Source organism: Somniosus microcephalus, chromosome 32 (assembly GCF_052327205.1).
Source record: "Somniosus microcephalus isolate GS21.2 chromosome 32, FLI_Smic_1.0, whole genome shotgun sequence".
Taxonomy (NCBI): Eukaryota; Metazoa; Chordata; class Chondrichthyes; order Squaliformes; family Somniosidae; genus Somniosus; species Somniosus microcephalus.
This window is the reverse complement of record NC_141018.1, coordinates 2,484,488-2,510,916: the sequence shown is the minus strand read 5'-3', so window position 1 is coordinate 2,510,916 and position 26,429 is coordinate 2,484,488. Positions and strand designations below refer to the sequence as shown.

General features: G+C 51.1%; 1 pseudogene; it reads left to right on the top strand.

Moving 5' to 3' along the window:
- The first annotated feature begins 1,495 nt into the window (after positions 1–1,495).
- On the top strand, positions 1,496–26,429 carry LOC147097240 (uncharacterized; annotated as a pseudogene).

The window sequence follows — 26,429 nt, the reverse complement described above, 5'->3', positions numbered from 1 at the left end:
CCTCCCACCATGCAGCACTCCCTCAGTACTGACCCTCCGACAGTGCGGTGCTCCCTCAGTACTGCCCCTCCGACAGTGCGGCACTCCTTCATTACTGCCGCTCCGACAATGTAGTGCTCCCTCAGAACTGTCCCTCCGATAGTGCAGCGCTCCCCCAGTACTGCCCCTCCGACAGTGCAGCACTCCCTCAGTACTGCCCTTCCGAGAGTGCAGCACTCCCTCAGTACGGCCCCTCCGACAGTGCGGCGCTCCCTCAGTACTGCCACTCCGACAGTGCGGCGCTCCCTCAGTACGGCCCCTCTGAGTGTGCAGCGCTACATCAGTATAGCCCCTCCGACAGTGCAGCGCTCCCTCAGTACTGCCCCTCTGTGGGTGCAGCTCTCACTCACTACTGCCCCTCGGATAGTGCGGCGCTCCCTCAGTACTACACCTCCGACAGTGCGGCGTACCCTCAGTACTGCCCCTCCGAGAGTGAAGTGCTCCCTCTGAACTGTCACTTCGACAGTGCAGCGCTCACACAGTACTTCCCCTCCGGCAGTTCAGCACTGCCTCAATATTGCCCCTCCGACAGTGCAGCACTCCCTCAGTACTGCCCCTCCGACAGTACGGCGCTCCCTCAGTACTGCCCTTCCGACAGTGCGGCAATCCCTCAGTACGGCCCCTCTGAGAGTGCAGCGCTCCATCAGTATAGCCACTTCGAGATTGCAGTGCTCCCTCAGAACTGTCCCAACGAGAGTACGGCGCTCCCTCAGTACTGCCCCTCCGACAGTGCGGTGCTACGTCAGTACTGCCCCTCCGACAGTGCGGCGCTCCCTCATTGCTGCCGCTCCGACAGTGCAGTGCTCCCTCAGTACTGCCCCTCCAACAGTGCAGCGCTCCCTCATTCTGCCGCTCCGGCAGTGCGGCGCTCCCTCAATATTGCCCCTCCAACAGTGCAGCACTCCCTCAGTACTGCCACTCCGACAGTGCGGCACTCCCTCAGTATGGCCCCTCTGAGAGTGCAGCGCTACATCAGGACTGCTCCTCCGACAGTGTGGCGCTCCCTCAGTACTGCCCCTTCGACAGTGCAGCGCTCCCTCAGTACTGCCCCTTTGACAGTGCAGCGCTCCCTCAGTACTGCCCATCCGACAGTGCGGCGCTCCCTCAGTACTGCCCATCAGACTGTGTGGCGCTCCCACAGTACTGCCCCCCATGACAGTGCAGCGCTCCCTCATTACTGCCCCTCCGACAGTGCGGCGCTCCCTCAGTACTGCCCCTACGACAGCGCGGCACTGCCTCAGTACTGCCTCTCCGAGAGTGCAGCGCTCCCTCATTACTGCCCCTCCGACAGTGCAGTGCTCCCTCAGTACTGCCCACCTGACAGTGCAGCGCTCCCTCAGTACTGGCTCTCCGACAGTGCAGCTCTCCCTCAGTACCGCCCCTCAGATTAGTGCAGCGCTCCCTTAGTAATGCCCCTCTGACAGTACGGTGCTCCCTCAGTACTGCCCCTCCAACAATGCGGCGCTCCCTCAGCACTGCCCCTCCGACAGTGCGGCGCTCCCTCAGTACTGCCCCTCCAACAATGCGGCGCTCCCTCAGCACTGCCCCTCCGACAGTACGGTGCTCCCTCAGTACTGCCCCTCCAACAATGCGGCGCTCCCTCAGTACTGCCCCTCCGACAGTGCAGCGCTCCCTCAATACTGACCCTCCCACAGTGCGGCGCTCCCTCAGTAATTCCCCCTCCGACAGTGCAGTGCTCCCTCTGAACTGTCACTTCGACAGTGCAGCGCTCACACAGTTCTGCCCCTCCGGCAGTGCAGCGCTCCATCGATATTGCCCCTCCGACAGTGCAGCTCACCCTTAGTACTGCCCCTCCGACAGTGCGGTGCTCCCTCAGTACTGCCACTCCGACAGTGTGGCGCTCCCTCAATATGGCCCTTCTGAGAGTGCAGCGCTATATCAGTATAGCCCCTCCGAGATTGCAGTGCTCCCTCAGAACTGTCTCTCCGAGAGTGCGGCGATCCCTCAGTACTGCCCCTCCAACAATGCGGTGCTCTGTCAGTACTGCCCCTCCGACAGTGCGGCGCTCCCTCAGTACTGCCCCTCTGACAGTGCGGCGCTCACTCAGTACTGCCCCTCCAACAGTGCGGTGCTCTGTCAGTACTGCCCCTCCGACAGTGTGGTGCTCCCTCAGTAATGCCCCTCTGACAGTACGGCGCTCCCTCAGTACTGCCCATCTGACAGTGCGGTGCTCCCTCAGTACTGCCCATCCGACAGTGTGGCGCTTCCTCAGTACTGCCCCGTCGTCAGTGCAGCGCTCCCGCAGTACTGCCCATCCGACAGTGTGGCGCTTCCTCAGTACTGCCCCTTCGTCAGTGCAGCGCTCCCACAGTACTGCCACATTGACAGTGTGGCGTTCCCTCAGTACTGCCCATCCGACAGTGCGTCGCTCCCTCAGTACTGCCCTTCCGAGAGTGCAGCACTCCCTCAGTACTGCCCCTCCGACAGTGCGGCGCTCCCTCAGTACTGCCACTCCGACAGTGCGGCGCTCCCTCAGTACGGCACCTCTGAGTGTGCAGCACTACATCAGTATAGCCCCTCCGACAGTGCAGCGCTCCCTCAGTACTGCCCCTCTGTGAGTGCAGCTCTCACTCATTACTGCCCCTCGGATAGTGCAGCGCTCCCTCAGTACTACACCTCGGACAATGCGGCGTACCCTCAGTACTGCCCCTCCGAGTGTGCAGTGCTCCCTCTGAACTGTCACTTCGACAGTGCAGCGCTCACACAGTTCTTCCCCTCCGGCAGTGCAGCACTGCCTCAATATTGCCCCTCCGACAGTGCAGCACTCTCTCAGTACTGCCCCTCCGACAGTATGGTGCTCCCTCAGTACTGCCCTTCCGACAGTGCGGCGATCCCTCAGTACGGCCCCTCTGAGAGTGCAGCGCTACATCAGTATAGCCACTCCGAGATTGCAGTGCTCCCTCAGAACTGCCCACCGAGAGTACGGCGCTCCCTCAGTACTGCCCCTCCGACAGTGCGGTGCTACATCAGTACTGCCCCTCCGACAGTGCGGCGCTCCCTCATTACTGCCCCTCCGGCAGTGCGGCGCTCCCTCAATATTGCCCCTCCAACAGTGCAGCACTCCCTCAGTACTGCCACTCCGACAGTGCGGTACTCCCTCAGTACGGCCCCTCTGAGAGTGCAGCGCTACATCAGGACTGCCCATCCGACAGTGCGGCGCTCACACAGTACTGCCCCTTCAACAGTATAGCGCTCCCTCAGTACTGCCTCTCCGACAGTGCAGCGCTCCCTCAGTACTGACCCTCCCACCATGCAGCACTCCGTCAGTACTGACCCTCCGACAGTGTGTTGCTCCCTCAGTGCTGCCCCTCCGACAGTGTGGCGCTCCCTCAATACTGCCCCTTCGACGGTGCAGCGCTTCCTCAGTACTGCCCCTTTGACGGTGCTCCGCTCCCTCAGTACTGCCCATCCGACAGTGCGGCGCTCCCTCAGTACTGCCCATCAGACAGTGTGGCGCTCCCTCTTTACCGCCCCTCCGACAGTGAAGCACTCCCTCATTACTGCCCCTCCGACAGTGCAGTGCTCCCTCAGTACTGCCCATCCGACAGTGCGGCGCTCCCTCCATACTGACCCTCCGACAGTGCAGCTCTCCCTCAGTACTGCCCCTCAGATTAGTGCAGCGCTCCCTTACTAATGCCCCTCTGACAGTATGGCGCTCCCTCAGTACTGCCCCTCCAACAATGCGGCGCTCCCTCAGTACTGCCCCTCCGACAGTGCAGCGCTCCCTCAATGCTGACCCTCCTACAGTGCGGCGCTCCCTCAGTACTGCCCCTCCGACAGTGCAGTGCTCCCTCTGAACTGTCACTTCGACAGTGCAGCGCTCACACAGTTCTGCCACTCCGGCAGTGCAGCGCTCCCTCAGTACTGCCACTCCGACAGTGCGGCGCTCCCTCAGTATGGCCCTTCTGAGAGTGCAGCGCTATATCAGTATAGCCCCTCCGGGATTGCAGTGCTCCCTCAGAACTGTCTCTCCGAGAGTGCAGCGATCCCTCTGAACTGTCACTTCAACAGTGCAGCGCTCACACTGTACTTCCCCTCCGGCAGTGCAGCACTCCCTCAATATTGCCCCTCCGACAGTGCAGCACTCCCTCAGTACTGCCCCTCCGACAGTACAGCGCTCCCTCAGTACTGCCCTTCCGACAGTGCGGCGATCCCTCAGTACGGCCCCTCTGAGAGTGCAGCGCTACATCAGTATAGCCACTCCGAGATTGCAGTGCTCCCTCAGAACTGTCCCACTGAGAGTACGGCGCTCCCTCAGTACTGCCCCTCCGACAGTGCGGTGCTCCGTCAGTACTGCCCCTCCGACAGTGCGGCGCTCCCTCATTACTGCCCCTCTGACAGTGCAGTGCTCCCTCAGTACTGCCCCTCCGACAGTGCAGCGCTCTCTCATTCTGCCCCTCCGGCAGTGCGGCGCTCCCTCAATATTGCCCCTCCGACAGTGCAGCACTCCCTCAGTACTGCCACTCCGACAGTGCGGCACTCCCTCAGTACGGCCCCTCTGAGAGTGCAGCGCTACATCAGGACTGCTCCTCCGACAGTGTGGCGCTCCCTCAGTACTGCCCCTTCGACAGTGCAGCGCTCCCTCAGTACTGCCCCTTTGACAGTGCGGCGCTCCCTCAGTACTGCCCATCCGACAGTGCGGCGCTCGCTCAGTACTGCCCCTTCGACAGTGTAGCACTCCCTCAGTACTGCCCCTCCGACAGTGCAGCGCTCCCTCAGTACTGACCCTCCCACCATGCAGCACTCCGTCAGTACTGACCCTCCGACAGTGTGTTGCTGCCTCAGTACTGCCCCTCCGACAGTGTGGCGCTCCCTCAGTACTGGCGCTCCGACAGTGCAGTGCTCCCTCAGAATTGTCCCTCCGACAGTGCAACGCTCCCTCAGTACTGCCCCTCCGGTAGTGCAGCACTCCCTCAATATTGTCCCTCCGACAGTGCAGCACTCCCTCAGTACTGCCCCTCCGACAGTGCAGCGCACCCTCAGTTGTGCCACTCTGACAGTTCGGCGCTCCCTCAGTATGGCCCCTCTGAGAGTGCAGCGCTACATCAGTGTAGCCCGTCCGAGATTGCAGTGCTCCTTCAGAACTGTCCCTCCGAGTGTGCAGAGCTCCCTCAGTACTGCCCCTCTGACAGTGCGGTGATCCGTCAGTACTGCCCCTCTAACAGTGTGGCGCTCCCTCAGTACTGCCCCTTCGACAGTGCTGTGCACCCTCAGTACTGCCCCTTCGACAGTGCGGTGCTCCCTCAGTACTGCCCCTTCGACGGTGCAGCGCTTCCTCAGTACTGCCCATTTGACGGTGCGGCGCTCCCTCAGTACTGCCCATCCGACAGTGCGGCGCTCCCTCAGTACTGCCCCTCAGACTGTGTGGCGCTCCCACAGTACTGCCCCCCATGACAGTGCAGCGCTCCCTCATTACTGCCCCTCCGACAGTGCGGCGCTCCCTCAGTACTGCCCCTATGACAGTGCGGCACACCCTCATTGCTGCCCCTCAGACAGTGCAGCGTTTCCTCATTACTGCCCCTCCGACAGTGCGGCGCTCCCTCAGTACTGCCCCTACGACATTGCGGTGCACCCTCAGTGCTGCCCCTCCGACAGTGCGGCGCTCCCTCTTTACCGCCTCTCCGACAGTGCAGCGCTCCCTCATTACTGCCCCTCCGACAGTGCAGTGCTCCCTCAGTACTGCCCATCCGACTGTGCAGCGCTCCCTCAGTACTGGCTCTCCGACAGTGCAGCGCTACCTCCGTACTGACCCCCCGACAGTGCAGCTCTCCGTCAGTACTGCCCCTCAGATTAGTGCAGCGCTCCCTTAGTAATGCCCCTCTGACAGTACGGCGCTCCCTCAGTACTGCCCCTCCAACAATGCGGTGCTCCCTCAGTACTGCTCCTCCAACAGTGCAGCGCTCCCTCAATACTGACCCTCCTACAGTGCGGCGCTCCCTCAGTACTGCCACTCCGACAGTGCAGTGCTCCCTCTGAACTGTCACTTCGACAGTGCAGCGCTCACACAGTTCTGCCCCTCCGGCAGTGCAGCGCTCCATCAATATTGCCCCTCCGGCAGTGCAGCTCACCCTCAGTACTGCCCCTCCGACAGTGCGGTGCTCCCTCAGTACTGCCACTCCGACAGTGCGGCGCTCCCTCAGTATGGCCCTTCTGAGAGTGCAGCGCTATATCAGTATAGCCCCTCCGAGATTGCAGTGCTCCCTCAGAACTGTCTCTCCGAGAGTGCGGCGATCCCTCAGTACTGCCCCTCCAACAGTGCGGTGCTCTGTCAGTACTGCCCCTCCGACAGTGCGGCGCTCCCTCAGTACTGCTCCTCTGACAGTGCGGCGCTCCCTCAGTACTGCCCCTCCAACAGTGCGGTGCTCTGTCAGTACTGCCCCTCCGACAGTGTGGTGCTCCCTCAGTACTGCCCCTTCGATAGTGCGGTGCTCCCTCAGTACTGCCCATCCGACAGTGTGGCGCTCCCTCAGTACTGCCCCTTCGTCACTGCAGCGCTCCCACAGTACTGCCACTTGACAGTGTGGCGTTCCCTCAGTACTGCCCATCCGACAGTGCGTCGCTCCCTCAGTACTGCCCCTCCCACCATGCAGCACTCCCTCAGTACTGACCCTCCGACAGTGCGGTGCTCCCTCAGTCCTGCCCCTCCGACAGTGCGGCACTCCCTCATTACTGCCGCTCCGGCAGTATAATGCTCCCTCAGAACTGTCCCTCCGACAGTGCAGCGCTCCCTCAGTACTGCCCCTCCGACAGTGCAGCTCTCCCTCAGTACTGCCCCTCCGAGAGTGCAGCACTCCCTCAGTACTGCCCCTCCGACAGTGCGGCGCTCCCTCAGTACTGCCACTCCGACAGTGCGGTGCTCCCTCAGTATGGCCTCTCTGAGAGTGCAGCGCTACATCAGTATAGCCCCTCCGAGATTGCAGTGCTCCCTCAGAACTGTCCCTCCGAGAGTGCGGCGCTCCCTCAGTACTGCCCCTTCGACAGTGCGGTGCTCCCTCAGTACTGCCCATCCGACAGTGCGGCGCTCCCTCAATGGGTATTGAATTTGGATGATCAGCCATGATCTCATTGAATGGCGGAGCAGGCTCGAAGGGCCGTATGGCCTACTCCTGCTCCTATCTTCTATGTTTATGTTTCTATGTTTCTACTGCCCCTCAGACAGTGCGGTGCTCCCTCAGTACTGCCTCTCCGACAGTGCGGCACTCCCTCATTACTGCCCCTCCGACAGTGTGGCGCTCCCTCAGTACTGCCCCTCAGACAGTGCGGCGCTCCCTCAGTACTGCCTCTCCAAGAGTGCAGCGCTCCCTCATTACTGCCCCTCCGACAGTGCGGTGCTCCCTGATTACTGCCCCTCCGACAGAGCGGCGCTCCCTCTTTACTGCCCCTCCGATAGTGCCTGCTCCCTCATTACTGACCCTCCGACAGTGCAGCGCTCGCTCAGTACTGCCCCTTCGACATTGCGGTGCTCCCTCAGTACTGCCCCTCTGACAGTGCGGCGCTCCCTCCGTATGCCCCTCCGACTGTGCAGCACTCCCTCAGTACTGCCCCTCTGACAGTGCAGCGCTCCCTCAGTACTGCCCCTCCGACTATGCAGCGCTCCCTCAGTACTGAACCTCCGACAGTGCAGCACTCCCTCAGTACTGCCCCTCAGACAGTGCAGCGCTCCCTCAGTACTGACTCTCCGATAGTGCAGCATTCAGTCCGTACTGACTCTCCGACAGTGCAGTGATCCCTCAGTACTGTCCCTCCAACAGTGAGGCGCTCCCTCAGTACTACCCATCCGATAGTGCAGCACTCCCTCAGTACTGCTCCTCCAACAGTGCAGCGCTCGCTCAGTACTGCCCCTCCGACAGTGCGGTTCTCCCTCAGTACTGCTCCTCCATCAGTGTGGCACTCACTCAGTACTGCCCCTCTGACAGTGTGGCGCTCCCTCCATATGCCCCTCTGACTGTGCAGCACTCCCTCAGTACTGAACCTCCAATAGTGCAGCGCTCCCTCAGTACTGCCCCTCCGACTGTGCAGCGCTCCATCAGTACTGCCCCTCCGATAGTGCAGCACTCAGTCCGTACTGACCCTCCGACAGTGCAGCGCTCCCTCAGTACTGCCCCTCCGACAGTGCAGCACTCCCTCAGTACTGCCCCTCCGATCAGTGCAGCGCTCCCTTAGTAATGCCCCTCTGACAGTGCGGCGCTCCCTCAGTACTGCCCCTCCAACAGTGCGGCACGCCCTCAGTACTGCCCCTCTGACAGTGCGGTGCCCCCTCAGCACTGCCCCTCCGACAGCGCGGTGCCCCCTCAGTACTGCACTGGAGTTTTCAGCATAGGTTTTCCCCCAAGTCTCTGGAGTGAGACTATGAATGCAGAACTTTCTGCCTCAGAGGCGAGAATACTAACAACTGCTCCACAGCTGACTCTCGATCTAAACCATTCAGGGTTGATGTCAGGAATGAGTAGCGGGAGTCTACACCTCCCTCCCGCAAGTGTCTGTTGGTTCTGGCGATCTATTGGACATTTCAAGACGGAGATCGATTCATTTCTGATGGTAAGGTTATCAAGGGATACAGATCAAAAGTGGGTAAATTATTATGTTTATATACTGTAGATCCATGAGCCATTTGAATAGTGGGACAGGGTAGTAGGGGGAAATTGCCGCCTGCTGTTCTTATTTCCCTAGGGGTATTTTGACCATGCTTTTACACTCCATTCAATATCCCTTTCCATATTCAACTGAGAGTTAAATCGGTTGAGGCATTAAATGATGTCCGATAAATTTTGCTCGGGTAAGGATAACATGGCTTCATTGTATTCCTATTCTATAGCTTTGACTGATTCGCCTGATTGTGAAAATTCAATGGCCCAGAAATTTGGGTCCCCACGCATGAGTACGCACGGGGTACTCACGCGTAGGCCCAACGAAAGTGCCGGTTTCGTGCATGCAGTGCGCATGCGCGCTGTAGTGTATGTACCTTTAAGAGAGAACTACATTTACAGCTCCTGTATACTGCAGTACCGGCAGTGACCACACCTGTATATAAGCCTTGAGCAGGCATCTGTACTGTTAGTCTTTAGACTACACTCCTCCAGTAAACACCTGTTGATTGTGAATCTACAGCCTCCGTCTCGTTATTGAAGAACACCATACTTTAAGATTCACGGTTTCAACAGTGGCGACGAGGTCGATTCGAATCTACCTGCAACTCTGCATTTCCTTCCAAGGATTCGCTCCGAGAAGACGGTTGAAGAAAGTCGAGGCCAGAAGCACGTGCGTTGACCACGAGCAACCGCCCAGTCATCCGGCAGAGAGTGAACATCGCAGGGGAGGCTGTTGAGAGCTGGGCTTGGTTCTCCAGCCACGACGATCCAGCAACAGACTGGCAACAGGTACAGCGCAGACGCTTCCCGGACAGCGGCGGCTGGAGCCGACCAACGGCACAGAAAAGGCCGAGCAGCTTCGACGGGGTAAGAGAGAGGGTAAAGCGCACAGGGCGCAGCCGGGGGTTGAAGACCGAGCGGCGTCGACGGAAAACAAAAAAGAGAGAGAGGGTAAAGCACAGCCGGGGTTTAGGACCGAGCGGCGGCAATGAGCGAGGCGCATAGGAGAACGCACAGAGCGCAGCCAGGGCTCAAAGGCTGAGCAGCGTCCGCGGGGAAAGAAAGGATGCGCGGGAGATGCCATTGAGCCACGGAGAAGAAGGGAGAGCACGGGAGACACCATTTTTGAAGCCGCAGCGGAGAAGAAGGGCGAGCGCGGGAAGAAAGGAAAGCGTGGGAGACGCCATTTTGAGCCAGCGGAGAAGAAGGGAGAGCGCGGGAGATGCCATTTTAGCCAGTCTAACCACACCCAGGGATGCCGAAGAGTGGCAGTGTCACAGCGATCAACAATGAAGTCGAAGATTGGGCGACATATGTGGAATGCATTGAGGTGTACTGTAAGGCGAATGAAGTGCCAGATGCCAGGAAAGCACTGGTTTTGTTGAATTCCATGGGTGCAAAAACATATGGCTTACTGCGAAACCTAATAACCCCAGAGAAGCCAGTGGATAAGGATTTCGAAAGCATAGTGGAAATCCTACAGGACCACTTAAACCCCACACCGCTGCTGATAGCAGAAAGATTTAAGTTCCACAAAAGGAACCAGCAGAAAGACGAAAGTAATGCTGAGTATTTAACGGAACTGCGCAAGCTATCAAAACACTGCCAGTTTGGAATGGGACTAGCAGATACGTTAAGGGACAAGTTTGTGTGTGGGCTTCAAAGTGAAGGAACCCAGAAACGGCTTCAATCAGAAAAGGATCTTATGCTGGAAAAGGCTTTCAGCATGGCAGTATTACACGAAGCAGCCGCACGGGGCGCTGCAGAGATACAATGGAGACCGCAAGAATATGGCACAAATGAAATGTCATATGGAGCAGTGAAGTGTTATCGCTGCGGCAGAACAACACATGACCAGAAGGATTGTTGGTTCAAGGACCAAGTGTGCAGACAGTGTGGAAAAGCAGGACACATAGCAAGAGTCTGCAGGTCGGGAAAGAAAACCAGCAGCAAGAAATCTCCACAGGAGAAGTACAAAAAGGTACATAAGGTGATGGAGAGTAGTTCAGACGAACAGAAAAGTGATACAGACTCCGGAAGCAAGGAGCTGGGTTGTCTGAAACTACATAATGTAATCAAAATGAAGGATCACCAAACTATCTGGGTCACGCTCAAGATAGACGGAGTCCAAGAGAAAATGGAATTGGACACAGGATCAGCCCTAATGGTCATAAGCCGAAGGGACTGCAAGCGGCTATTTTCACCTATACCCTTGAGAGATACAGAGATTGTCTTGAAGACGTACACGGGGCAAAAAGTCTACCCCAAAGGAAAAATAAGGGTGAACGTGATATACAACGGCCAGGAAATACCAAAAATGGACCTATATGTATTGCCGGATGGAGGACCACCACTACTAGGACGTGAATGGATCCGGAAGATAAAATTAGATTGGCATTCCATACAGGCACTGACGGTAGAGGCCAAAAAGGATGAAGACGTCACACCTGGACGACTGTCAAAAATGCTAACTGAGGCACAAGAAGTGTTCCAGGAGGGACTCGGAACACTAAAAGGCATAACAGTGTTTTGATTTCTTTTTGGGTTCAATAAAGACTCATTTCTGAAAAAGAATGTTGTTTAATCTAAAGTCTTGTTCAAGACTTTCTACAGCTTTTTACAGAACACACTATGCTGTGATGCATCTAGAATGAAACTGAAAGTAAAACTCCTCTGGACTGCTTGTCTCTCACATGACCTCTGCTGGTCAGGCACAAGTAATCAAAAACACAGACAAATATGCTGTAAGGCATAAGTAATCAAACACAGACAAATATCATCACTATTTGCTGATATCATTACATCTCCCTTTCTTAAAACAAAAGTATTTTACTTTTAACTAACAACATTTAATGAACCTACATTATCATTATCATGATCAAGGTTTTTTACCCTTGCTTTGTGTGTTCACATGAAATATGTCAATACACTAGAACTTGAAGAAAGAATAAGATAACATTACTTCCTTCTTTAACAATAGTCCTTAAATTTGCTCAATGAGTCTCTCAGGAGGCTTCACGTGTCTTGAGGATTTTCTGATTGATTGTCCTTGAATCTGAGTTGTTGCCTCAGATGATTGGTTCTCAGCTGTGTGATCAGGTTGTTCAACAGTATCAGTCTCTTGACCTGCTGTGGCTGGTCCCATGAGAAGATCTCGACGATTTCTTCTCAGAACAGCACCCTCATCTGTCTGAATGGTGTATGATCTTGGTTGAACTTCACTCAGGACAGTTCCCTTCTGAGTCCATGTGTTTGTTTTGTCTTTCAACCTTACTTGGTCACCAATGTGGAGTTCAGGTAGGTTTTGTGTTCCTCTGTCATAGTAGTACTTTTGCTTTTCTTTCTGTTGCTCTTTGAACTTCCTCACTTTCTCCCCCTCTTTTGTTTTCAGGAGGTTCTCCGGGATGGGTAGGTTTGACCTTAGCCGACGTCCCATCAGGAGTTGGGCTGGTGACATACCACACTCGAGCGGCGTTGTGCGGCATACAAGCATGCTGTGGTAGAAGTCAGTTCCACTGTCTTTTGCCTTGTACATCAGTCTTTTCACTGTCTGGACCGATTTTTCCACTAGTCCATTGGTCTGTGGATAGTGAGGACTTGACGTTGTGTGGACAAAGTCCCACTCTTTGGCAAAGTGTCGGAAATTTGCATTGTTAAACTGGGGTCCATTGTCTGTGAAGACCTCGCTTGCCACGCCATGTCTGGAGAATATGGCTTTCATACTTCTTATCACAGCTTCTGCAGTGGTGGTGTACAGTCTACAAACCTCTGGATACAGGGAGTAATAGTCTGTGACGACAAGATAGTCCTTCCCTTGACATACGAATAGGTCAGCGCCTACCTTCTGGTAAGGTCTGTCTGGTGCTGGGTGTGGCTTTAGTGGTTCTACCAGATTGCTTGCTCGATATTTCAGGCATATTGTGCAGTTTGACACCTCATTTGTCACATCTTGGTTGATTCGTGGCCAGTACATCACCTCTCGTGCTCTTTTCTTACACTTTTCGATTCCCAGATGTCCTCCATGGATCTTTTTTAGCATCTCTCTTCTCAGACTCTTTGGGATAACTATTTTACTTCCTTTGTAGATGATGTCTTCGACCACTGATAGTTCCACCCTGCAGTTCCAGTACTCTGCTATATCAGGTGAGCAGTCTTGCTTCATGTTGGGCCATCCATCCAAGATGCTTTTTCTCAGTCGTCTCATTGTTTCATCTTTGTTTGTCTCAGTCTTTATGAGCTCCATTTTTGCATCTGCTATGGGCAGTGCACTTGTGATCATGTCCACGTAGGCGTTCACTTTTTCATCCATTGTGGTGTTTGCGGGCTCACTTGGGTCAACAGCTCTGGACAACGTGTCTGCTGTATACATCAGTTTACCCGGTGGGTACGCAACATTCAGTTCATCATAGACTGTCTCTCTTTCACTTTCCACAACGAGGACCCTCTTTACCAGGTTCAGTCTCTCACAGGCTTTTAACCCTAGTATGGCTTGCACATCCTTTGGCACCACGATTAATGCTAGCGTGTGCTCTCTGTCCTTGTGTGTTACTTTGACAATGCATTTTCCTTTCACTGGTATATCAGTACCTGAGTATCCGGTCACTTTCACTTGTATTCCATGTAACTTTGGTCTGGGTCTAATTCTCTTAAAATCGGTCTCTGATATCACATTAACTTGTGCTCCAGTATCCAATTTAAATGGAATGTGTATGTCATTCACTTTTAGTGTCAACATCCAGTCTCTTTCTTTTTTGTTTTCAGACACAACATCTACATTGAATTCCTCTATCTCGCTTTCATCTACTGTATGGACCTTGCTTTGTTGCGTTTGGTTCTTACAGCAACGGGCATAATGGTTGTTTTTGTTGCATCTATTGCATGTTTTACCATATGCTGGACACTTTCTTGGTGGATGCTGTGTACCGCATCGACTACATGACTTCCGATTGTCTCTTTCATTTTCGTTTGCTGGCCACGTCTCTTTTTTCACATTGGCGCTCTCTTTGTTAAACGGTTTGTATCCGTTCTTTCTCACTGCATCCACGTTGCAGCTACTGTCACTGAACAGCTCCTTTGCCTGCAACTTCACAGTCTCTGTAACCCTACACAGTGCTATGGCTTTTCCCAGGTCTAGATCTTGCTCTCTTAGCAGTCTTTCCCTTAGACCATTATCTGGAATACCACACACCAGTCTGTCTTTTATCAGCGAGTCTGTGAGTCCCCCAAATTCACACGATTTGCTCCGGTTTCTCAGTTCAGTCACATACTGATCAATAGTCTCGCCGATTTTCTGTACACATGTGAAAAATTTGTGCCTCTCAAAGGTCACGTTGCGTTTAGGTATGCAGTAGGCCTCAAACTGTTCCATTATTTTATCTAGCTTCATTTTGTCTCCATCAACAGCAAATATGAAATTATTATATACCTCCAGTGCTGCATCACCCACGACATGTAAGAACAGTGACGATTTCTGTTTATTACTTTTCTCGTCAGCTCCGATAGCTGATAAATACAACCCCACACGTTGTTTGAACCTTCTCCAATTTTCAGCCACATTACCTGTCAATTGAAGCGTCGCCGGTGGGTGTAAACCTTCCATTCTTTCACTTCGTTAGCTATTCTCTATTGGTAAGCAACGATGTTCTCTTCTGGCTTGCTAATATGTGGAGAGCTGATTTTGCTTACTTGCCACAATTGCTTTCACTGTCCCATCAAGTTGCTAACTTCAGATTTTTTCTCTTTCAGCCACTTCTGACATCATGTTTTGTTTTCTTTTTGGGTTCAATAAAGACTCATTTCTGAAAGAGAATGTTGTTTAATCTAAAGTCTTGTTCAAGACTTTCTACAGCTTTTTACAGAACACACTATGCTGTGATGCATCTAGAATGAAACTGAAAGTAAAACTCCTCTGGACTGCTTGTCTCTCACATGACCTCTGCTGGTCAGGCACAAGTAATCAAAAACACAGACAAATATGCTGTAAGGCATAAGTAATCAAACACAGACAAATATCATCACTATTTGCTGATATCATTACAAACAGCGATGATTAAAATAGAGGCAAATGCAAGCCCAAAGTTTTGTAAGGCCAGACCGGTGCCTTATGCGATCCGCCCAGCCATCAAAGCAGAGCTGGAAGGGTTGGAACGTTCAGGAGTACTGTCCAAAGTGGACTAGAGCGAGTGGGCTACACCCATCATTCCTGTAATGAAGAGGTCGTTGAGTAATACGCCTGGGGAACTAAAGAATGTTCGCATCTGTGGGGACTTTAAGGTGACAGTGAACCCAGTCCTTCACACGGTACAATATCCGCTTCCGCGGATTGAAGATATTTTCGCCTCGCTATCTGGAGGAACATGCTTCACTAAGATTGATCTGGCCCAGGCGTACCTGCAAATGGAGGTAGAAGAAGCCTCGAAACAATACCTCACGATCAACACTCACAAAGGTCTCTACCAATACAACCGGCTGGTGTTCGGGGTAGCATCGGCTCCGGCTATTTGGCAAAGGGCAATGGATCAAGCCCTGCAAGCGATTCCAGGGACCCAGTGTTATTTGGACGACATCCTGGTCATGGGCAAAAATGACAGTGATCACCTCGCCAACCTGGAGCAGGTGCTCACTAGATTGAAGGGATATGGGCTACGAGCTAATCGCCACAAGTGCGAGTTTTTCCAGAAGCAGATCTCGTATTGTGGCCACGTTATTGATGAAGAGGGGTTACATAAGTCCCCTGAAAAGATTGAGGCAGTAGTCAAGGCTCCAGCACCGGAAAATGTGTCACAACTGAGGTCGTTCCTCGGGCTGGTGAACTACTACCATAAGTTCTTACCAAATTTGTCTACAGTATTACACCCACTGAACACCCTACTGCAGACGGGGGTACCATGGAAGTGGAATGACGAATGTAAATGAGCTTTCCAGAAGTACAAAGAATTTATCACATCAAAAGAGGTATTGGCCCATTTAAACCCAGCACTACCAATTCGGTTGGCGTGTGATGCATCACCCGATGGTATTGGAGTGGTGCTGTCGCACAAATTCCCAGACGGGTTGGAGAGGCCAGTAGCCTTTGCGTCTTGGTCACTAACCTCAGCCGAGCGCAACTACACCCAGATTGACAGGGAGGCCCTCAGCCTAGTATGGGGAGTAAAAAAATTCAACCACTGTCTGCATGGGCAGAAGTTCACCTTGCTGACTGACCACCAACCACTTGTCTCCATTTTTAATCCAAAGAAGGGCGTTCCGATGATGACTGAACAGCGGCTACAAAGATGGTCCCTTTTTCTAGGGGTGAACCAATATGAAATCGAGTATAAGGGCACGAAACAGCATGGAAACGCTGATGGGCTATCACGCCTGCCACTGCCTACTGCGGAGGAAGCACCAGCAGTGGACCTTATCGAAATATTTTATTTGTCAATAATTGAACGCTTGCCAGTAACTAACGCGGATATAGAGAAGGGGACCCGAAATGATCCGACACTGTCTCGGGTATATGATTTGACGGTGAAGGGATGGCCAACACATGGCGACTCACTGTTGCCAGCATTCTCATCCAGAAGAGAACAGCTGTCAGTATGCCAGGGGACAGTGATGTGTGGATCCCGAGTGGTAATTCCACCCAAGTTAAGGGAGAGGGTGCTCAATGAGCTTCACGAAGGCCATCTGGGAGGGGTGAAAATGAAAAGCCTTGCTAGGGCTTATGTGTGGTGGCCGGGGATCGATCAACAAATCGAGGACCTAACAAAAAGCTGCTCAGGATGCCAGAAGGTCCAAAATGCACCACCACATGCCCCTCTACACCCATGGGAGTGGCCCTCCTCTCCATGGCAATGGGTATATATTGATTTTGCTGGCCCATTCATGGACAATGTTCTTAATAGCAGTGGATGCGCACTCGAAATGGCCTGAGGTGATCAAAATGTCCTCCACCACTACGGAGAAAACGATTGCAGTCCTACGGACCATATCTGCCAGGTACGGCTTGCCAGAGCAGATTTGCTCTGATAACGGACCACAGTTTGTGTCCGAAGAGCTTCTGAAATTTATGAGAAGGAATGGGGTAAGGCATTACACATCCGCCCCGTATCATCCAGCCACAAATGGATTGGCTGAGAGGTTCGTACAAACCTTTAAAAAGGCAGTAAGGGCCATGTGCGATGATGACATTCCACTACAGCATAAGGTGGACAATTTCCTGTTAGCCTACAGAAACGCGACACATGCAGTTACCAACCAGACCCCGGCCATGATGTTCTTTACCTAAGGTTGAGATCTCGTCTGGACTTGCTCAGACCAAATGTGCGAAGAAATGTTGAGGATAAGCAATTCCAGCACATCAATGAGAAGCCGACAAGGAGCTTCAATGTAGGACAACCAGTCTTGGCCCGCAACTACCAAACAGAGAAATGGCAACCAGGAATGATATGCACACGGCAGGGGCCACTAATGTACACAGTGGATGTTGGGGAGAACATTGTGAGACACCATGTTGACCAGATCCTAGCGTCACAGGAACAAGTCAACCCCATATCTCGCGTACCTGGGGATGGACCCGACATACCGGTAGCATCTACCCCAGAAACATTAGCAGCGGAAACTGATGAACTAACCGACGACAGGGGGCCAGAATCGCCTCCGCACCAAGAACAAGACACTCAGGAAAGGCGCTATCCAGAAAGGATCAGGAAGCTGCCCCAAAGACTAAATCTATAAATGGACTATTTCAGTTAAATGTGCATGTTAAAGTGTTAGCTGTTATTTGAATGTTATGTTACTGTTAATCTAAAAGGGGAGGAATTGTAGTGTATGTACCTTTAAGAGAGAACTACTTTTACAGCTCCTGTATACTGTAGTACCGGCAGTGACCACACCTGTATATAAGCCTTGAGCAGGCATCTGTACTGTTAGTCTTTAGACTACCCTCCTCCAGTAAACACCTGTTGATTGTTAATCTACAGCCTCCGTCTCGTTATTGAAGAACACCATAGCTTAAGATTCATGGATTCAACATGCGGGAAACCGGAACTTCCATTCCCTTAAAGGAAGGGGTTCACAGGTCGAACGCATGTGCCGGAGAGGCGGCGCGTATGCCTGAAACTTCCCTTTTTTTCCAGGTTTTTCCGGGAGGGTATCTCTCCAGCAGTTACACTTTAAAAAAGAAGGCGCAGGGCCTGCTTTTAACAAGGTAAGTGGTGAATTAATTAAAATTAAAACATTTTTTCCACAGGTTTATTATTTTTAAATACTTTAAAGAAAGTTAAGTTTATTTTTAGCCCCGTTAGAAAATGTAATTAATTTTTTCAAAAATTTATAATATTATTTAAAATAGTTATTTCATGTAATCTTTAGTTTATTTTAAAAATGTGATTTTATTTTTTAATTTATTTGAAGATTTAGTGATGTTTTGGGGCTTATTGCATTTTTTGGTTTGACAGCTCTTCCTGTCAAACTTATGAATGAAGCATTCCCTGCTACCATTGGCTCTCCATGGCCCACGTGATCCCAGGGGACGCTTCGAACTAACTGCGTCCCTGGGATACGCAAGCACTGCGCGCCGGCAGTTGGAGGAGGCCCAGGATCGGAATCCCACGTGGGCCCACAGCTCAACGGCCGGCGCGCTAGGTAAGTGCAGGTCGGGGGCTTGCACCCGCAGGAAGCCCCCGACCCGAATTTCTGGGCCATTGTTTTCCTGAAGGATAAGCTTCAACTACTCTACCAGAATTGAGAGGCTACATCACTCAGGGAGATCAAACACGCTGGGGCTATGAACTGTTGATAAAAGATAGCTAAGGGGTTACCTGATAGAGGCCTTTAAAATTATGAAGTGGTTCGACAGGGTAGAGTTAGAGGCAATACTACCACTGGTGAGGAATCCAAAACTAGGAGACCTCAATGCAAAATAGTCAATAGTAAATCGAAAAAGGAATTCAAAGAGACATTATTTTACCTGGAGAGTGGCTCGAATGTTGGAATTGCTACCGTGGTGAATAGCTGATGCGAATAACATAGTTGTCTTTAAGGGGAAGATTGATAACATAATGAGGCAGGCAGAAATAGAGGGATATGCTGATAAGATCAATTTAATTAGCATGGGTGGAGCCTTGTGAGGAGCTTAAGTACCAGGATGGACCGGTTGGGATGAATACAATAGCAAAATACTGCAGATGTTGGCAATCGGAAGTAACAATAGAAAATGCTGACCAAATGCAGATTGGGGGACCGTTTTGCGGAACAACTCCATTCAGTCCGTAAGGGTGACCCCGAGCTTCCAGTCGCCTGTCACTTTAATTCTCCACTCCATTCCCACTCTGACCTCTCCGTCCTCGGCCTCTTACACTGCTCCAATGAAGCTCAACGTAAGCTCGAGGAACAGCACCTCATCTTCCGATTAGGCACTTTACAGCCTTCTGGACTCAACATTGAGTTCAACAATTTCAGGCCATAACCCGCCGATTTTTTCAGGCGGCTGCTGTTTATGATTCTGCCCTCCCCATTTGCAACAGTTAAACAATCCTGCCTTGCATTCTAGCACAGACTATCCCTTCAATTCCTTCCTCCCGTCCCCCCAACTTCCTTGCCTCTGCACCGGCTTAAAATCTGTTATATCGCCAACTTTTGACCAGTTCTAAAGGAGGGTCTTTGACGTGAAACATTAACTCTGTTTCTCTCTCCACGGATGCTGCTGGGTCCGCGGAGTGTTTCCAGCATTTTCTGTTTTTATTTCGATTCGGATGAATGACCTGTTTAAGTGCTGGGGCATCTGTGCAATTCCATGTAACTAATGTGGGTCGCAGAAACGTGGCAGCCAATCTCTCGTCCATTATACACTTCTCCCGGCTTTCCTTAACCTTTGAAATCAATGGGCAGAGAGAGTGGGCAGCGGGTATCCTGGGTCGCCCATCCTCTACCCAACATCTCACGTCTTGCACCAGTTGAACCTTACCCCCTTGATTCGAATTTGTGTTCCATTGTATAAAACAACTGTTCCATTTATGTAACTCGAATTTGGAGGAAAACCGATGGGAGACTTCAGTTATGTTGAGAGATTATGGGCAGGAATTTAACTCGGGAGTCGGGTCGGAGGCGGGACTACAACTTTCGGGGTTGTAGTCCCGCCTCCAGCGAGATGCAGCCAATCCACGCGATTTTAACTTGATTGACCTTGTTGAGCCCGACCAGCGGGCTCAGCAGGCCAATTAAGGTCCACCCAGCAACAGGTGATGTCACAGACTGAAATTTCATCTGTCAAGAGCTTTTGACAGATGAAATATCAGCGTTTCCCAGCTGCTTGAAGCTGTCAAACACTGACAGTCTTACTTCTAACCTGAGTCCTTCGCCACAGACTCAGTTAGAAACCTCACCGGCACAGGAAGCTGCAGCTGTCACTTTTGACAGCTCGCAGCCATTCTGCTTTCTGTGCCGGTGAGATGAGGGACTCCCGGAACCTAAAGGAAGGAAGGCTGAAAAGGTAAGAAAAGGTATGTAAAACTTATTTAATCACTTTAGACACACCAAACACACTTACCTTTGCACTCATGCACATATCACTCACCTGAACACCGACATCTCGACCCCTCCAAGTCCTTCAACATCAAAAATAGGGATTCGGCTAAAAACTGCCTGTTAACTACCTGTTAACTGGCAGTTGATTGGCACTAATCCCCTTCCTGCCTCGGGGAGGCGGGTCCCAGTGCGGGGCGGGTACCCGTCTCCTTTGAAACTGGCATGGAGGCGGGTTTGGGGGCGGGAAGGGGTCGTGCCCCCCGATTTCAGGATTTTAAACACCCCGCGCATGCCTCCATTCCCGACTCCACGGCACAATGAAAATCCTGCCCTGTGTAACTGGATCTGGGAATCTTCTCCTTAGAGCAGAACAATCAAGGGGACATTTGAGAGAGTAGTCGAAAATGATGAGGGATTTTCATACAGTAGATAGGGATAGACAGCTTCAACAGGCAGTTGAATTGAATTGGTAACCAGTGGCACAGATACAAGTTATCTGATAAAATAACCAGAGCGGGAGGGGATGAAGAGATTTTTCTTTAATGCAGTGAGTTGATCTGATCTGGAATGCACTGCCTGAAAGGATGTTGGATGCAAATTCAGTATTAACTTTCAAATGGGTATTGGAGAAACATTTCAGAAGAGATCATTTGCAGGGCTCTGGGGCAAGATCAGGGGAGGGTGACGAATTTCACAGAGCCGGCAGAGACGTGAAGGGTCGAATGGCCTTCTATTGAGCTGTAACCTTCTGTCAGTGAGGAGGATGCCGAGAAACTCCAGTGTGATTTGGACAGGTTGGGTGATTGGGCAGAAGCATGGCAGATGCAATATAACGTGGATAAATGCGAGGTTATTCACTTTGGTGTCAAAAACAGGAAGGCAGATAATTATCTGAATGGCAATAGATTGGGAGAAGGGGAAGTGCAACGAGACCTGGGTGTCCTTGTGCACCAGTCGCTGAAGGTAAGCATGCAGGTGCAGCAGGCGGTTAAGAAGGCAAATGGTATGTTGGCCTTCGTAGCGAGAGGGTTCAAGTACAGGAACAAGGATGTCTTGCTGCAGTTGTACAGGGCCTTGGTGAGACCACACCTTGTGTACTGTGTGCAGTTTTGGTCACCTTCGCTGAGGAAGGATGTTCTTGACATGGAGGGAGTGCAGCGAAGATTCACCAGGCTGATACCTGGGATGGCAGGAATGACATATGAGGAGAGATTGGGTCGACTGGGCTTATACTCGCTGGAGTTTAGGAGAATGAGAGGGGATCTCATTGAAACTTATAAAATTCTGACAGGACTACAGAGATAAGATACAGGAAGGATGTTCCCGATGGCGGGGCAGTCCAGAACCACGGGTCACAGTCTAAGGATAAGGGGTAAGCCATTTAGGACAGAGATGAGGAGGAATTTCTTCACCCAGAGAGTGGTGAACCTGTGGAATTCTCTACCACTGAAGGCAGTGGAGGCCAATTCATTAAATATATTCAAGAAGGAGTTGGATATATTTCTTAAGGCTAAAGGGATCAAGGGGTATGGGGAGAAGGCAGGGACAGGGTACTGAATTTGGATGATCAGCCATGATCTCATTGAATGGCAGAGCAAGCTCGAGGGGCCGGATGACCTACTCCTGCTCCTATCTTCTATGTTTCTATGTCAGCTCGTGACTCACAAGACTATTCGCAGGTAGGTTAGATATATTGTGAGGCAAAATACCAGAACACTTGAACAAAAAAGACGGAATCGCTTATGTTATCTGTTCTACAACATGTCCGCTATCTATGGAAAAAAATGGAACAGAATATGGGTTGCATAATGTGCGATTGGTGCGCCTTCGCCTGTTTTGCGTCCCCGCCTGTGTCCAATTTCATCCTGTAAGTTTCAACGAAAATCTCTTCCGGCCAAGGCCTCTGAAGATTTCTTGGTTTTCCGTTGACCCCTTGAACAGATCCATTACCTTTTTTCTGCAAAGTCAGTTCGTCCTCTGTAAAGTAAAGCATGGTAGGAAGAAGAATTAAACCTTTACGTTTGGATTCACCAGTAGCCGCCCTTAAACATGCCACCGCCCCACTGACGACATCAAAGGAACAAAGAGATATTGGTTGATAACTTTAACGTCGGATGATGGCGTAAGTATATACTCGCCATAGAGGGAGTGCAGCGAAGGTTCACCAGACTGATTCCTGGGATGGCAGGACTGTCGTATGAGGAGAGATTGGGTCGACTAGGCCTGTATTCACTAGAGTTTCGAAGAAAGAGAGGGGATCTCAATGAAACGTATAAAATTCTGACAGGGCTAGACAGACTGGATGCAGGGAGGATGTTTCCCCTGGCTGTGGGCTCTAGAACGAGTGGACACAGTCTCAGGATATGGGGTCGCACATTTAGGACTGAGATGAGGAGGAATTTCTTCACTCAGAGGGTGGTGAACCTATGGAATTCTCTACCACAGAAGGCTGTGGAGGCCAAGTCACTGAATATATTTAAGAAGGAGATAGATCGATTTCTGGAAGCAAAAGGCGTCAAGGGGTATGGGGCGAGAGCGGGAATATGCTACTGAGATAGAGGAATAGCCAGGATCATATTGAATGGCGGAGCAGGCTCGAAGGTCCGAATGGTCTACTCCTGCTCATATTTTTCTAGGTTTTTATGTAAGAAAAGCAATATCGAATTTCATAGAAATTGTCACGGGCCACTCCAGCGAGCAGGTCTATGCTCCGCACGAGCCTCCTCCCTCCCGCCTTCATCTCACCCTGTCATCAGAACCTTCTCTTCACTTCTCTATCATGTCCTTATCTGGCTTCTCCTTAAGGTCATCTATGAATTTGTATGTTTATTGTACACCATAGAATACGAGAAAGTAATTGTGAGCTTAATTGGGCAGCAGTGGGAGATTTGAGTTAATCCGACATTCCTGGCTATAGAAACATAGAAACATAGAAGATAGGAGCAGGAGTAGGCCATTCGGCCCCTCGAGCCTGCTCCGCCATTCAATGCAATCATGGCTGATCATCCAAATACAGTACCCTGTCCCTGCCTTCTCCCCATACCCCTTGATCCCTTTAGCCTTAAGAAATATACCTAACTCCTTCTTGAATATATTTAATGAATTGGCCTCAACTGCCTTCTGTGTCAGAGAATTCCACAGGTTCATCGCTCTCTGAGTGAAGAAATTCCTCCTCATCTCTGTCCTAAATGGCTTACGCCTTATCTTTAGTCTGTGACCCCTGGTTCCGGACTCCCCAGCCATCGGGAACATCCTTCCTGCATCTAGACTGTCTAGTCCTGTTAGAATGTTATAAGTTTCAATGAGATCCCCTCTCATTCTTCTAAACTCCAGCGAGTATAAGCCCAATCGACCCAATCTCTCTTCATACGTCATTCCTGCCATCCCAGGTATCAGCCTGGTGAATCTTCGCTGCACTCCCTCCATGGCAAGAACATCCTTCCTCAGATAAGGCGACCAAAACTGCACACAATACTCAAGATGTGGTCTCACCAAGGCCCTGTACAACTGCAGCAAGACAACCTTGCTCCTGTACACGAACCCTCTCGCTACGAAGGCCAACATACCATTTATGCAGATTGGGGTCGAACTATGGTCCCGGTTTTAACGTAACATATCTGGTATAATGCAGGCAGTCTCAAAATCGAACAACCAGTTTGCAAGTGTTGTAGAAACTCCTGGTTTACATATTGGTAATTATAGTAAAAACCGGGAATGCCTCAAAGGAAGGGTTCTACCAATCCTTGGCATAGGTCATCACTTTATGCAATAGTGTGAGACGGGTGAAGTGAATGAAAATAAAATACAAACATCGTGGAGATACTTTAAATGGGTTGTAGATATTCAATCAACAGCAACAACAACAACTTGTGTTTATATAGCCCCTTTAAAGTATTAAAACGTCACAAGGCGCTCCACCGGAGTATTATAAGACAAGAAAATCTGACCCCGAGCCACATAAAGTGAATTTAGGATAGGTGACCAAAAGCTTAGTCAAAGATGTAGCCTTGAAAAAGCGTCTTAAAGGAGGAAAGAGTGGTAGCCAGTTGGAGAAGGATTTCCAGAGATTAGGGACCAGGTGCATAAGGCATGGCCACCAATAGTTGAGCGATTATAATCAGGGATGGTCATGAGAGCAGAATTAGAGGAGCACAGATAGCTCGGGGTGTGGGGTGGTGGGTGTTATAAATCTCATCATCATAAAGAAACTACTGATGAAATAACGCTGGACGGCCAGCTGGTGGCGCCGTCCAAGGAGTATAAATACTTGGGCGCGGGCCCAGCTTACCAGGGACATTTTGTAAGACAGGTACTAGTGAAGTACAACTAGACCTCCATGTTCTGAAACAAGTTGATTAAAGCCTTGCTTTTTACTCAAACCAAGTGTGTAGTGAGTTTTATTACATCAGTGGGTCTGGAGGAGATTACAGAGATAGGGAGGGACATACCACCCGCTTTATACTGCCGTTCAAGGTCAGGATCTACCACATTGTCATAAGTGCAGGTAACATTCGTGCCACAGAAGTGCCAGGCAATGATTAACTCCAACACGCAAGAGTCTAAGCACAGCTTCCTGACATTCAACGTCATTACCATCGCTGAATCCCCCACCATCAATATCATGGGGTCAACATTGACCAAAAACTTAACTGGACCAGCCACATAAATACTATGGCTTCAAGAGCAGGTCAGAGGCTGGGTATTCTGCGGCGAGTGTCTCACCTCCTGACTCCCCAAAACCATTCCACCATCTACAAGGCACAAGTCAGGAGTGTGATGGAATACTCTTCACTTGCCTGGGTGAGTGCAGCTCCATCAACACTCAAGAAGCTCGACACCATCCAAGACAAAGCAGCCCGTTTGATTGGCAGCCCATCCACCACCTTAAACATTCACTCCCTCCACCACTGGCGTACCGTGGCTGCAGTGTGTACCATCTACAAGATGCACTGCAGCAACTCACCAAGGCTTCTTCGGCAGCACCTCACAAACCCGCGATCTATTCCACCTAGAAGGACAAGGGCAGCAGGTGCATGGGAACACCACCACCTCCAAGTTCCCCTCCAAGTCAAACTCCATCCTGACATAGAAGATAGGAGCAGGAGTAGGCCATTCGGCCCCTCGAGCCTGCTCCATCATTCAATGAGATCATGGCTGATCATCCAAACTCAGTACCATGTCCCTGCCTTCTCCCTATATGCCTTGATCCCTTTAGCCTTAAGAAATATATCTAACTCCTTCTTCAATATATTTAATGAATTGGCCTCTACTACCTTCTGCGGCAGAGAATTCCACAAGTTCACCACTCTCTGGCTGAAGAAATTCCTCCTCATCTCTGTCCAAAATGGCTTACCGTTTATCCTTAGACTGTGACCCCTGGTTCTGGACACCCCGGCCATCGGGAACATCCTTCCTGCATCTAGTCTCTCTAGTCCTGTTAGAATTTTATAAGTTTCAATGAGATCCCCTCTCATTCTTCTAAACTCCAGCAAGTATAAGCCCAATCGAACCAATCTCTCCTCATACGTCATTCCTGCCATCCCAGGTATCAGTCTGGTGAATCTTCGCTGCACTCCCTCCATGGCAAGAACACCCTTCCTCAGATAAGCTGACCAAAACAACACACAATACTCAAGGTGTGGTCTCACCAAGGCCCTGTACAACTGCAGCAAGACATCCTTGTTCCTGTACTCGAATCCTCTCGCTACGAAGGCCAACATACCATTTGCCTTCTTAACCGCCTGCTGCAGCTGCATGCTTACCTTTAGCGACTGGTGCACAGGGACACCCAGGTCTCGTTGCACTTCCCCTTCTCCCAATCTATTGCCATTCAGATAATAATCTGCCTTCATGTTTTTGCCAAAAAAAGTGGATAACCTCGCATTTATCCACATTAAACTGCACCTGACATGGAAGTATATCAGCCGTTCCTTCATCATCGCTGGGTCAAAATCCTGCAACTCCCTCCCTAACAGCACTGTGGGAGCACCTTCACCACACGGACTGCAGCGGTTTAAGAAGGTGGCTCACCACCACCTTCTCAAGGGCAATTAGGGATGGGCAATAAATGCCGGTCTTGCCAGCGAATCGCCCATCCGATGAACGAATATATAAAAAGTGCGAGAAACCTATGGATAATATGGTGCTTTGATGCTTTCGGTTTTCAATGTATGATGTTAGGAATAAAACTTCCTGAATTATGGCTTGTTACAGGTACCGTTCAAAAAGTCAAAGGCTGACTCGATCGATACCACCTCGATTCTGCGCGATTAA